Genomic DNA, 13,129 nt, shown 5'->3' with positions numbered 1-13,129 from the left:
TACACATATGTAGATTGCTTGCACTTTTATAGATGAGCGAATCTAAGTTCATAAACCTCGTATTCATTTCATAATGCGAAATTATTTTATATACATTTATGTAGAATTAACTATGACCTGGCGTAACAGCTGACAAGGCCGTTCTATTTACAAGCGCCACATATACCTCATGGTGATAAGATTATAAAAAATCTTCTGTTATTAAATGAAAATAGTGCGCAAAACTAATAAAGCTTGCTGTTACGCAGGAGCAGCTTGCATCACTTGATAACATGTCAGCCATTGTGATAGAAAGCCGTACTAGTCAAACATAAATCATATATTCCAGCTCAATATGCAGCTTTTATCTGCCATAAACGTTTTATTTTTTTTTTTATGTAGAAAAATCTGTATTACCTTTACTTTCTTCATGATCAACGTGATAATGATCTAAAAGAGATAATAACTTAATGAAATCAAGTATATTTTTGGTTATTAAGTGATTGTGATTATGAGGCCCAAACGGTGGATTCGCAAACAACGGTTGAACTGTGTTGAATCTATTTTACAAGTTAGTGGAAAAATAACTATATCATACATACCGCATTGAAAAACCGACAAGACTTGATCAGAATTATCTATTAAAAAAAAATCCGTACTACGCATTTACAGCTACGTTGACGACGTTCGTGTTTAAGGTTATTTTCATCTATCATGGCGCCAAATATGCGGGAACGAAATAGATTATACCGCGTCCCACGTGAAACCCTAGAAATAAGACAGCGCGCTAGCGATGAATTTAATGTGGCTTCTTGGTGGTAAATCATATATATTTTTTCCCTTCATTATTTGCTTGATATCGACTCTGGCTAAACGATGAAATTGGTGCGGGCGGCGAATTGCGAAGCCAAACATTACGGATGAATTTGTATCTGGTGGGAGAAGGCAAATCTGGCTTACAGCTATATAATGCTCGGTTCCATATTCCCAAAAGTGGAAATTTCATTCATATACATATCGATAAAAAATCCATTTTCCGTGCCTTGACTGATTGTAATCAGAATTCCCGAACTGTGTCCTCACAGTATGTACTTATAACAACTCGGACACAATACGAAATGTAGATCACAACCTTTTCCATTGATAAAAAGCGTTTGAAGAACCGAAAGTAGTCAGAATTATTTTTGAAGCGCCGTGCGGTCTTATCGACGACCGAGATAAACCAAGACGTCAATGATGATTTGTTTCCTAATAAGGTCTAGAGCGTACCGTTCACTAGACGTCACGTACGTAATCGCGTGATGGTTGACGGAATGCCAGGATTCTAGCATATTCCAGCCTAGGGAAAGCGACCACACTTTTTTCTAACTATCGCATAATTGGGCTGAGATCTATCAATGCGAACCTTGGTAATTTATTGATGATGTGCCATACAGATTTTGCGAAAAAGCACGATCATTTTGTTGAGGCTGTATGTGGTACTATGCAGCAAATCATTGATTGAAAAATCGATCGTTTCTTCCATTGTAACTTAACCTACATTTCGAGTGTTACTTGATGGTGAAAAAATTGGTGACTAGTTGATAACTGAAATTTTGTGATCGCTTTTGGAGCAACTGTTTTTGTAATCTGCACCGCCGTGCTCTACGATATCTACGACTAACTTTGAAAGTAGTTCGTAAGATATTTTTATTAATGCAGGATTCGAAAAAGGGGCATGAAATTCACGTAACGTTTTGGACACTCTTAGTACTAACTATTGATATAATCTAAATCTGTTTTTGTAATCTACTTTCATACGTATGTGATAATCAGTTTTTCTACGCTCGAAATTTGGTGAAAGAACAGTAGCATAAGAAAGCTTCGACATATCATTGTTACGAGATACAGTCAAAGATCCAGTTCGAAATATCTACGTTATGATTTCACTCAATATTAATCAACATATGGAAATGAACAATAAATAACATAGAACTGTGGTACTTTGAGATTGTGAATAATGCGACCATAGAAAATATATTGGCATATCTTACTGAAGAAATTAATCAGCTCTATACAAATATCGTTGCTTCAAATGTAAACCGTCATGATTCTACTGATTTATAAATTCTAACGTTACCCTCCATACAACAGTAGTTATGAGAAATCGGTGTGACTGATGTAAATAATTGATGACGAGATATTGAGAGTGTACCGTAAAAATCAGAACTTTATTTACATTTCTTGTCAGCGACGTCTATGGTGTTTGCTAGGAGCCGATCATAGCTTCCAATCGCTTACTTGAAAAATGCGCTGCCATTAATTAACTAAACCGGAAACGCGCTGTTTGCGAGAGAACTCTGGAGGCCAAGATGATAAATGCGTTGATTATGATCTACAATCCATCGGAAGATAATCATAACAATAATGGTCTTTCGATGAAAGATATATTCAAACAAGTTGGATAAGAATATGACGAAGCTCGCAATCGAAGCGTCAATCAAAAAATGTATATATTCAGTATAATTTGGTGTAGATGTTTTATGTGCAGGATTTTCACTGGAAAAAAAACATATTAACAATACGTAAGTGGCATCCGTTCACCTCTTAATCATTGTAGGCAATTTTTTTTTTCAAATACCGCTCACGACTATAATCAAATGATGGCTACGTAGATCATATTGTATCGTATTCCCAGGAAAAAACATCTGCCACTTCATTTTATAGATATACGACTTGCATCTGCCTACCGATCGACATTATCGATAATATTATTATTAATATTATTCACATATTAATCGCACTAACACCAGGTTCACATGCGGGCCACCATCTAGTCGAATATGATATGGAGCAAAAACATGTCAAAATTGGCTCTCGATTTTCCCAAACAGTCCAATGGTTTTCTCGCTAGATATTAATGTGTAGTTTCTATAGAAACAATGCTCGCACGTTGTCGTCAACTCTCACGGACATGGCTGTTTTAATTCACCGTTGTCACTGATCGGACGGTGCTCGAGGATCGTAACTTCATCAGACACATCGTCAACAATTATGATGACTTTCTCTCTCTCTCTCTCTCTCTCTCTGACTGGACTGGTGTCGAGTGGTATGTATTACTTGCCTAGTTCGCCTCACTAGAAAATCTATGCAAGTTTGAATTCCATCGAGTGACTGAATGCGTCAGGTTAATTTTCTTCACTCGTTATGACGTCGCATTTGTCGGATTTTAACAAGAACTTCGTCCGATAAGAATGAACCACGTCGGCTGTTGCGCTCGTTTGAACTTGAGGGAAGACAATGCCCGTTTTTTTCTTCTGGCGGTTGTGCTTATCATCTACATGCTGTTTGGGGCGACGTTATTTGTGTTCTTGGAACGGGACAATGAGATCCTAGAACGGAAAAATTACCTGCAGTCTCTGAATAGCTTCATTAAGCGTTACCAGGATATAAATCAAACGGAGTTATTTGAACTGTTGGAATTACATTCAGAAGCGACTACTGCTGGATTTTTGGAGCATAAACGAATGCGCTGGGACTTTTCGGGCTCTTTCTATTTTGTGGGAACCGTTGTTTCGACAATAGGTAAGCGTACTTTGATAAATTACATGCCTAGTTTATTTCAACAATATACATTTCGCGACGAAGTGCTAAAATTACTTTTCATATTTTCGAAGCATGAATTTTCATTCCAAGTTCTAATCAAATCCTCATTAAATGTTTGACAATTCATTTCATTCCACGGACAAATTTCTGATCAACACGAACGCAATTTGGCACGTGGTCAATCAAATTATTTTCTTTTGTTGGCAAAAAAAACTTGCAACAATGCTATAAAACAACTAGTGCAATATCTATTCAAAAATGAATTTGGTTGTTTTATAAAAAAACGCCTATTTCGTTGTTCACTAACATATTGTATAACGTATTTATCAAATCTTGACACGTAAATAAATGGCTGCTTCGCTCACAGCTTTCGTTTTCGATTGTCAACATACGTACCCATCTGTTGGTGCCGCACAGGTTATTCAGATATATATGCGCAGTTAATGAACAATGAAAAGATTAATCGTCGTTTTTCTTTCTTCCAATAGAATCGATTTTTGGTCACCGACAGCAGACAGATTTTACATTAATCTGCTCACTTTCGGAAACTTTCGTGAACGGTATATTAAATGAATTGACACTTGAAAAAGTGATGAAACTTCAAGGAACTAGTTTCAATTTAGTAAATAGCAAATGTATAATTGGCTGACTTAATAGCTTATAATTCATTAACGTGATCTCATAGTACTTACTCTCATATTGTCAATCTCTTATTTATCTAATGTGTCCCCTTACAAACCCGACTCACCTGCCGGGAAACATACAGGGGACTTAAATTTTGAATGTGGAGTAAGAAATATAAAAGGTCCAGAATTTCTGGTTTGATTCGAAGAAAATAAATGTAAATTTCAGTTCCGGTTTCTGAACCTTCTAGCGACTGAGGGGTTTGGTTTTTGTTAACTGCCTGATTTCATACATAGAATTTACAAAGAACTAAGATCACATTGTCCGTTGTTTAAGTTTCTTTCCGATTTTCCACGTGTATAAGTCCGAATGCTTCTTTGTAGCTTGTTCTTAAGGTCTTCTCTGGTGCATATCCCACGCGTTGACTACCACAACGATTGACACGATTGGTATTTGAAAAAATTCTTGATATTCTAACTATATATTCTAAATATATATATAATATAATATTCTTGAACACTCGGTTTTCGATATGATTTACATTACTCATTTTAAAAAATCAATATAAATGACTTCAACCTCTGCGGGCGTTTGATTAACTTATATCTATGGAACGGCTTAGATGATTTATAAGTCGTACATTGTATCATGGACTCTAAAACAAATTTCGAATAGATGGTTATATCAAGCCAACGAATGATTAGAGAATTTTCAAAACACTTTCTCACTTTACAATAGTAAAGCAGGTCTTCATATTACTACAATTCAATATACATTATTTACGTTTTGTTGAAACTGTTATATACACGCATCAGGGGATATCAATTTGAATCTTTTGTGATGATGTGACCAGAGGTCTGTTTAGCCGCACACCCGCAGTATGTTCATCAGATTTAAGATGTAAAGCATTGATTAATTAATGTGGCCTACGCGTGTTCACTCTGGTTACTCCGGTATGACCTTTTGTCATTCGAAGAAGAAGCGATTCGCCAAAATCATCGAATTAATTATTAGTGAGCCACGTATTGAGTGAAACAGATGACTGCACGACATTGGGAGGTACTTTCTATTGGCTGTTTTGTGTAGATCTCATCGGAAATTTGCTTAGGTATTATGAATACTTGATAATCAAACATACGCTTGAGAAGATTCGTGAAGCGCGTAAGATTCATGAAACGTAAATTGCTATGTAAATATGCCTACAATAATGACGAAATTTCAAATCGATACGCATTTCAAGAATGCCAAGGAAGCTGGGAAAATTCTAAAATTACATTTTTATATGAAAAACTTATACAATAAATGTATTGGAGTCTATGTCTTACGTGTTTTATTAATCCATTATTAGAAAATATATTGTATTTGGCGATAAGACCCTTCGTACTTGAAACGCCTATTAACATGTACTCTTCTATACTTTCGAAGCGACCATTTAGAGGTCAATTGATAATGAATATTATGGATAAATGAAAAAGAAAAAGAAGAGTTGGAGAAGATGAAGTGGGAAAACGTTCCATGTTGAATTATTCATCATTCGCGGTTCATATCGACACTACTAGGATCAAATATTCATAAATATATTGAAATACTGATGCTAAGGTGTCACAATATCAAAACGCGTACGGACTTTGAAGTATGGCTGTAACGATTGTTTTATAGATAATGGCTCATTCGATATTGTACTTTGAAGTGCTGGAAATATAGATATTTCGCTAGCGACGTATTGTGTGCGCGCGGTCCGTTCACATCTTTCAGATAGAATGAACGATCTGCGACATCTGATGGCATCTTTCATTCGTTGATGATTGACCATATAGCCTGGCTCGAAATGGCAGCTGGAAATGAGAAGTAGGTCTAGTTCATTCAGCCAGTACCACTTACTCGGCGTTATTGCCGGAAATATATCGCTTTCTACTGCCACACATCCATCAACTTACTAATAAGCACAGAAAGTCACTAGCAAAATTGAGTCCTGCGTTAGGTATCGGTAGCGTGGATTAGATTGGCTGCGACAACTCTACTGGAATAAGGGACCGTGTTTATCTCAGGTTCATTACCGTTGACAATATCAATAATATCCAAATAACTAGTTTTTAAACACGACCAAGAATCTGGATAGAATAGATTACGTAGTCATGGTCGCCCGTTTCTGCGCATATATTTTACTAAAAGTACTTTTAATCGCTTACAACCCGTGCATCGACAAATCCGTGACCGAATTTTCAGTGGTAACACATATTTTTCGATTCTTGATGCGTCTTCGATAATCTATTAAAGGCCAAGATATTTACAGAATCGCAACTTATTTAAAGGATCACTGAAGATATAAATATATAAGAGGGCTTTTATGAACACTCACGAAATCCCCGCTGAAAAATATGTCTGAAATGAAATATATGGCTTGCAGTCTTCCTATACTGCAAAATCCTATATTGCTCATATTATGATCAATCCACACAAGCAGCTTGCGGTTGTCTTATTTCAAACATATTTGTCATCATTTATCCCTAGAGTTTGTTCATTATTACCCATTTACTGCAATAATTGATAGTGTTTTGGCCAAATGGTATCAGTTGCTATTCATTCTATAGTGCTGGCGAACAAGCAGTGCTCGCAGCTCCACTGGCACTGGCGCACAAAATTTATAGCCTTTTAATTAATCATTTTAATTGCCGCAATAGAATGAATTGCGCGACAATGCCAAACGATATAATTCTTGTTCGAAGTAGGATAACAGTTTTTTCTTAACGGATAATCAACAATTTTTCCCGGAACATTCGACTAGCGAAAAACGTGTTCAAAAAGTTCTCGAATAGACGATGAAATGTATGAATGCTGACAGGGTCCTGGGAGGATAGCAGATGCGCACCGCATGATAATTTCTTTGGTATTGACCTTCGAGTCACATATTCGGTGACAGTTTCACCCTGTGTATCAAAGTGTCAGTGATAGCTGACTGCCGTAGCATTAATTATGACTGTCGCTTCGTGTATTTCTGGCAGCCAAAATCACCATCAATCTAAATAGTGACTTATTTTCGAAAGTAATTTTTCTTGCTCACGCAACTCAAGTCTGACTGAATCGTGATCCCATACACCGTGTTTGACGCGATTACTGGGATTCTGTCCATATACACGGTGATATTCATACACATTTTGTGATGGAAAAAAGAATTTCTGATTAATGAGATACCGCGACTCCCCGAAAAAAAATTTAGTAAAACAATGCTATCGGTTAAAAGTCCGTTTAAATCAACCGAATGGGAGAAGTTTCTAGCGGCTTCAACTTAATTCAATTGATCCGAATCTAAAAATGGTAATAATATCCTCGTTATCTATTCATTACCGATCCCTTCGAGGGATTTGTTCATTTAGAGACAATGAGGTCTGCATTTTCAGCAGATTCCACTCGTCATGTTTGTGAATGTGGATGTTGAATTACCAGCAATGAGTCACCTTTCTACAATTCATAGTCTTTTAGATATTGCCAGTTTCACAAAAATACTAAGCCCTCTTCTATTCGCCGAAGTTTCATCGGAAAACCACTTGACAGTAGAGAGAATAATGCAAAAGAATATCTGTTGATCTGTTGGGGGGAAATCAACAAGGAATAATGACATTTGCATTAACTAAACGTCATTGTGTACTACACGACTAATATTTGTATTCGCAATTATACTCCGGGTTGCTTTTTTTTAATTAGGTTGGTTATGTATCATTCGGAATTGAAATTTCACGTCACTCGGGCACCACATTGCCTTTGGACGATTCTCGAACCATAAAGGGCAACAAGACGATCATTGGGGGATCTGAATCTGAGTAGGTAAACTTAGGTATTATTGACAAACGACATAGTTAGAAATGTAAGACGTAATTGGAATTATCAGTCGAAGGATTGTTAGAAATAAAATGTACTTTGATTAAAGCAGATTATCCGTAGAAACGTCAGGTTTCACTCTGATCGGAATACAAAGTTACTAGTAACTGTGTTGGTGATAAATTCGTTAATTATCCATTTCGTATGAGGTTATTTCTTATTTCAATTATTCCTTGATAACACTGTACCCATCTGAACCACGAGCGTAAGTTCAATTGCGTGGAGTAGCGCAGCGTGGTACCCTCCTGTAGCTTCGACGATTCTATCAATATTCGTCCATCGCAATTCCACCGTCGATAAGAAGCCAGGCAAACATCCCAGCAGACCATATCGCTTTATATATCTTCAACCATAACATTGACGTACCCTCTTATGAAAATACATCGGAATTTCGAAGTACGAATCTCAAGCGAATAATAGTCAAATAAACTTACGGAAAGCACAGATTGAGTTACATATAGATGGAAGATTTATATATGCAAATAGTGCGAGAATGGAATCATGTTTGACTTTCATTTTTGAAATGGATTTTAGCTGTAAAATGCACAATGATAATCATAAGATTGACTTGAGATGAGTGCGAAATTGTGCTTTTCTTTTCTATGCTGAAAACATTATAATACGTCTGCTGAGCTATATCGGAGCTCTCTTTAAGTGCTCATGTATCAATGTAGCCGGGTCATTTGCAAAGAAATTAACTTAGATGTAAACATATTAAACCTAATCAGGGTAAATTTGAGCTTTGAGAGCTAATCTAGGTTATTGTATAGAATATACGCTAATATAGGCATTGTGTAGAATATTACATTATTTAACATTCGTTCCACATATACACGATTTCATGCGCTAGAATTACTGTGATACCTCGTATGAAGTGGCGGTGCATGAGATAACGATCGGTTGCAATCCCGTTGATCTTTAAGTCGCATTTTTTGGATCTTCGTATTGAAGAAAGATACGCAGATGCTTGTGTAGGTTTGTAGCACAGAGATAGCCATACAATGAAAACATCGTTACGCAGAATAAGATAACTGATTTGACTGGGAAACTATGCGTATACAAACTTGAATAAGAATCTAGCATCGGAAAGTGCCGAAAAATTGAACTAGAATTCTGTATTTGAATCAACGTTGCAACTGTTTCAATGGGGGTAGCCTAGTCTTTCCTCACGCATCTAAATCCCTATTAAATATACGTTACAAAATTCAAAATAATCATTTCCTACGTATTCATGCACATTTCAAATCAGATAGTTTAGCAATCATTACCATATCTTGTCCAACTGTGTTAGTTTCAAATTGGTCAAATATATGAATAAAATGATTGATGAATGTTGGAATACCGTGGATTAAGTGGTAACACTCGATATTCGAGGGCAGTAAAATGTTTCGTTAGTGTCTTGTCGAATGAGTCCCTGGACAACTCTTCAACACGTTGATAAGTATTAGTCAACAGACTACACGAGCGTACAGGAACATCAAGGGAAAATGGTGGTCATCGCTAATAAAGGCATGTCATTAATTCAACACATTAGCTCTCCCAATGGGTGCGTGTGAAGTCAGAGTGGCTTCAATAATGTATGCTTAAATTCGTCGTGACACCGCAAGGGCAAGTTATTGACAAAATGGCTGGATGAACATTAATTCAAATTAGTAAAATATTATGTAAAATATGTACAATATTTGTTTGAATTGATGAGACAGTATATGTGTATAAGCGTTCCTATTCAATCTACATTTGTACTTGAACCATTTATGTGTTTACCTAAATAACCACACCAAAAGTATACCAGTTTAGTCAAAATTAGTTCCTATTACTCTTCAAATCTGTTGAAAATCGAAACCGATATTTTCTAATATTCACTTATCATCATTTAATGTTTGGGGTTTCTTACGTGTAAATATGACACTGGACGTGTGTAATCGAAGAACAAGTTAAGGAAGAGATGAATGAAGCAAACGTACTTGAGATAGTTGGGGTTTGTGAGATTGCTTTTGCGATGAATGGAGTAGTGCAGTTTTTGTGTTTATGTTAACACGACTAGGAACATACTACAAGAATCAAGTTGCATTACGAAAACATTCGTTTTCTATCCTTAGCGAGTGCCAGTGGGTGGGTGTGGGTGAATTTCCATCGGTTCGTTAACTGTGTCTAGGAAAGAGATCAGCTCGGCGTCTTACGCTAAAAAACTACCATTATAACATGGAACGTCATAGGACGAATGCTCCTAAAAGTGAAGAAATTTCATTTTCACTAATGAACCATTCTTCATATCGCTGGCGACGCGCGGAATTTAACTATACGCAACTGCCTTTTAGGCAATTATTTCTGATACAACAAATGTGCATTAATTTATATTTACTTTTTATAGCTTTCGCAAACGCACTCCGGGATGTATAATTCTTTTATGGATCTTGAAAACTTAGTTTTATGGCTAATATTCGCAGTTCCGTGCATATAAAGATCCGCCGAGTGTTGGCAGTGTGTTCTGCAGCCATAGACCAAACCGCTAGGGCAATGTCGGCTAGATTAGCAGAATAACGGGGAACATGTGTCGACCGAATATATAATAAATTACTGCTCTGATTGAAGCCGCGTTTTTCTGATAACATTAATTCAGATTGATAATTCTGATAAATCTCTGAGGTAAATTACGAGCAACGAACTAAACCAATGTTGTGGTAGCATTTGCTATAATCCTATCACGTTAACTTGATGAACTAGGATAGTAAGGGAGTCGCAAACGGCGCTAGGTATAAAGTATGGAATCCATTTCATCAAAATACTATTCTAAAGGGTACTACTAAAAAATCTCACTACTTCTGTCCAAAATATCCATACTTGATCTGGTGGAAACGTGTCTGTATTTGCCTAGTACGTAAAACCTACATTTTGGAATGGTTCTTTCTTGGAACGTAACCATAATACAGGTTTATCCACGAGAAAAAAACCCCACGATTGATAAACTACGAAAAGAAGCGTACCAAGTGGCCCTATTATTTCTAGCCTGGAGCGATTCTTTAGTAACTCAATGCGCAATATTTTTTGTACGTTATTCTTCAGGCGTCTTTGCAAACCTAGACAAACTAGGTTTTCGTTCGCGTGGTAATGGTTTCCATTCGGGCGTTGCAAAAATATGAAAGCAAATCTATTTTTTCTTATTGTTGATATGGTGATAATATAATGTTTACCCATCGCTTCGATAAGCTAACACGGAGCGAATCGAATCAATACCGGCGTATAAGGCTGCTTCAAATCAAATGCCCTATCGTGATTGTTCGTTGATGATCGCAAATCTGAATCGCAATAGAAAAGATCTGTGGCGCGAAGTTTCGTTTCTGTTTCCATCGTCATTTACATGTACTCTATTCGCAAGATCGTTATAGTGTCTGACATTCATCACAAAGTGTATTAGGACCGATATATCTCGGCAATGAATTTTAATGGTTTACGTCGAGTGGAATCTGATAAGATTGATCGAACCCCGGCACATCTTGCCACCTCTCCCCCGTGGTTTCAGATGATTAATTCGATTTTTCGTGGGATCAGTTTACTACGACGGCTAGTACAATACCCCAAACATTATTCTTTATATCACCACGATTCTGTATAAATCAGAAGACGTAGATTATTACTGGTGATTGGGCTTAATGGATAAGCCCTAACAGCCTACGCTGCGCAGTGCTAGCGGTTTTCTAAAGTCTATGATTAAAGCCTTCCAACCACCTGCGGAACATACGACTAATATAAGATATTTTAGATGCCATTTAGATGTAACTACGCTAATGATTCTTATTTCCAATGAAAGCCCTGAAAATAATTGCATGGCAGTAATGTAATATGCGAAATCATACATAATTCATAGATGATATAACCTGGAATTGGATTCAAAATCAACAAGTAATTTATTCAAAGACCATTCAATGTAATACATTTATAGATAATGTCGTTTACTTTAGAAGAGAGCTTTGAAGAAATAGCTCTACAGAGAGTTCCTGGTATTGAATCCAGCGTATCGGCGCAATCAAACATTATGATTTGTGACGATCGTGGTGTTAATAAAATACGCGGCAGGTGGTTTTCATATTTTTTCGTCCAACTCTAATCCGTGATGTGTTCGCCAGAGGGAGGTTGGAAGGGAAGGAGACAGATTGGAAGTTTGAGAAGGAGGTGGGCAGGTAGGAAGGGAAAATGTCCTTTGTTTATTTACTTAAGTTCCTTATATTCTTTCTCAACGGATGCTCAATATATTTCCATAGCCACTAATGGAAGTAATGTGCACTCAATCTTTTTCTTCGCTAATCTTTTTATTGCCACATAAAAACGCTATTAACATCCTAGATTGTGCATCATTACCGAGGTGTTCGATGCGTTTTAGTTTTATTAAATTTCGATGGCCGCTGTTTCGATTGTTCGCCGCAGACGATCCAGAAATGATTATCGTCTTATCTTCACCGCGCAGCCATGTTTGTGGTGGATTGACCGTACATCATGTAAGTCACGCCAGTTGAAGAGTAATGAGTATTCCGTTCAACACTAATTACAACGGCCGGTGTTCTCCCTCTTCTCCTCTTATCTGCTATATTTCGATGTAGCAAATAATTATCTCCGGGGTCGATGTTCGAACGAAATAATCCGTGAAAATTAAACGTAAATGGCAAATTTAAATGCACCGGAAGATTTGTAAAGGATGTGTGGGGAATTTTGTTTGTTTGATTCAGTAAGCTGAACAACTGTTTACTTTCCTGACTTTTATACGCTGTCAGGCCTAAAGTAGCGATATACCCAAAAATATAAAATGTTACAATATGTTAAGATACTGTTGATTTGCGTTCTAAGTAGAATTTACTCTACTAGAATTCTTATATATTTCTCAATTTATCTTTATTCATCCTTTGTATGAGCTACAAAACATCGTATCTTGTGTCGTCAAGAGACAAGCCACGTTTCCGCTCGAGGTAGATTTTATCAGACTCGTGTGCAGTATAAAAATATCATGAACGACGGAAATGCAGTGCGGTGAAAGGATACTGACATTGATGGATTTTCGCATGGCAAGACAACG

Source organism: Tubulanus polymorphus, chromosome 1 (assembly GCF_964204645.1).
Source record: "Tubulanus polymorphus chromosome 1, tnTubPoly1.2, whole genome shotgun sequence".
Classification (NCBI taxonomy): Eukaryota; Metazoa; Nemertea; class Palaeonemertea; order Tubulaniformes; family Tubulanidae; genus Tubulanus; species Tubulanus polymorphus.
The sequence above is the reverse complement of the archived record's forward strand: the minus strand, read 5'-3'. Positions refer to the sequence as shown.